The sequence below is a fragment of the Scylla paramamosain genome, chromosome 20 (assembly GCF_035594125.1).
Source record: "Scylla paramamosain isolate STU-SP2022 chromosome 20, ASM3559412v1, whole genome shotgun sequence".
Taxonomy (NCBI): Eukaryota; Metazoa; Arthropoda; class Malacostraca; order Decapoda; family Portunidae; genus Scylla; species Scylla paramamosain.
In genome coordinates this window covers 8,156,495-8,158,994 of record NC_087170.1, presented here as the reverse complement: position 1 = coordinate 8,158,994, position 2,500 = coordinate 8,156,495, and positions in this window count along the sequence as shown.

The window sequence follows — 2,500 nt, the reverse complement described above, 5'->3', positions numbered from 1 at the left end:
CTCATGGCAATTACTTTTTCCCCCTTGCAGTATTACGCGGGATAAAGCGGCATTTTGTTACCTGAGAGATGCAATTACTGTCGTTATGCTGTACATCACGGTGCTTTTCCTCTTTCGCTATCTCCCTGAATTTTTTTTTCGTAAGTACCAACATTACTGTTTTTTGTTACACCTCAGACACTGATTTCTTACCTGCGTTTTTCATCTGGTCATTATTTTCATCTCCTCGAGCATTTTCTATTTTTTTCATCCTGCTCTCATACTAACGACTAATCTTGCGCGTGAAGATCATAATTTTGTCTTTTTTTTTTTTATGCAGAGATGATCTTCGGGACCGAGAAGGCGCGGCGGTTGCGTTAAGGAGTGTGTGATGCTGTGCTGTTGCTACCTGGAGGAACACCTGTCTCACCTGGGGACACTTCTTACCGCGCGGGTCACCTCTATAACCTGCAGGCACTAATTATGTCACCTGGAGATATATGTATCACCTGGGTATATTTTTCTACCTAGTGGATTACATAAGTACATAAGAAGAAATATATAAGAACATAAGAAAATAAGTTAAGCTGCAAGAAGCCATCAGGCATACACGTGGCAGTCCCTGTATGAAAGACACCTACCTATTTCTACCTATCATCTCCATCCATAAATCTGTCTAACCTTTTAAAGCTCTCTAATAACTCAGTACTAACAACCTGATTACTGAGTCCATTCTGTTCATCTACCACTCTATTTGAGAATCGATTCTTTCATATCTCTTTTTTTTATTCAACTTTTCAAGGTTTAACACCTTATTTCCTGTTCTATCCCAATTACTGATTCTGAGAATTTTGCTTACGTCACCTGTTTCACGCGCAGGTATTTGTTATATCACCTGAAAATACCTGTATAATCTGAGGATATTTTTCTAGCGGATGACCTGTTTAACTTGCAGGTATTATCTATATCACATCAAAATGTCTGTAACGGGAATATTTTTCTACTGTGCGTATTATTTTATAACCTGCAGGTACTAGTTACATGACCTGGCGAAATACCTACGTGTCACCTAAGGACATCTTTCTACCTTGAGTATCATCTTTATAACCTTCAGGTATTGTTAGTACACCTGAGTATGTGTCATCAGGTAATATTTTTAACTGCGTGTGTTATCTGAATAAGCGACAGGTATTATCTGTATCACGTACAAGTACCTGTCACCTGACGATATGTTTATCACGTGTATTATCTTTATAACCTGCAGGTATTACTTATATCTACTTGAAAACCACGTGTATTGTACTTATAACCAGCAGGTAAAGTTGTGTCACCTGGAGGAATACCAAGACCACCAGGGGTACTTTCATTCACCGATGGATAAAGGTGCACCACCTGAGACAGTATCTGCGTCACCTGGGATGCCTTCCTCTACCTCCACAACCTTTAGAAGTTACTTACTCTAAATACACCGTTAGTTCCCCCAGAAAAGTTTTTCCCCAGCGAACACTTCACCCTCAAGATTCCCCCTCAAAATTATGTTCCCGTTGCGTGATAAATTAGGTTTAGTTTCGTCATGTTGGTTATGTTGCTTCATGTTAGGCTGCGGGAGTTTACCATGAGAGGAATTATTTTGTGGCAAACTTCCATGGATTAAATCTTTTCCTTTCGGCGTGAAGGACTATGACCCACAACACACACACACACACACACACACACACACACACACACACACACACTCTCACTCACACACACCCACACACACATGAGAGAGAGAGAGAGAGAGAGAGAGAGAGAGAGAGAGAGAGAGAGAGAGAGAGAGAGAGAGAGAGAGAGAGAGAGAGAGAGAGAGAGAGAGAGAGAGAGAGAGAGAGATACTCCCGCTCAAAAGAAAATAAATAAGACTGACCAGTTTTATTCATTTGAAAGACGCCTCACTACACCTCTTTCCAAACAGTTCAAATCATTAGAAGAAGGATAATAAAGAGCTGGAGAGTTTGAAAAGTAAAATGGACGAAAGAGTGGCGATACTGGTGAGTGGCACAGAACAGGGTGGAGATTGGGAAGTGAAATAACTCTAAACTCAATTTCCACAGAAGCTTTACTCACATCACCTGGAGACACCACCACCACCACCACCACCACCACCACCACCACCACCACCACTACCTTGCAGGACAAAATACCACGTGTCCTGTATGAAGACTTCGTAAGGCAGCGATACGTTAAGCCTCACATTACTCACCCAAAACACGAGGGCGCTGTTTGACTATTCCAAGGCCTAATAATAAAGATACAAAATGCCTTCCTAGCGTCAGGATACACGAGGCAGGACGTGAGGGGCATCCAGGAGCGGCGGGTGAAGCGGGAGGGTCTTTTAATTAATTGTAAGCTGCGGAACCCTTCATAAATTGTGCGTATTCCTGTCCGTGTCTCTTTAGTTATTGGATGAGCGGCAGAGATAAGCGCGGGGGAGGAGGAGGAGGAGGAGGAGGAGGAGGAGGAGGAGGAGGAGGAGGAGAAA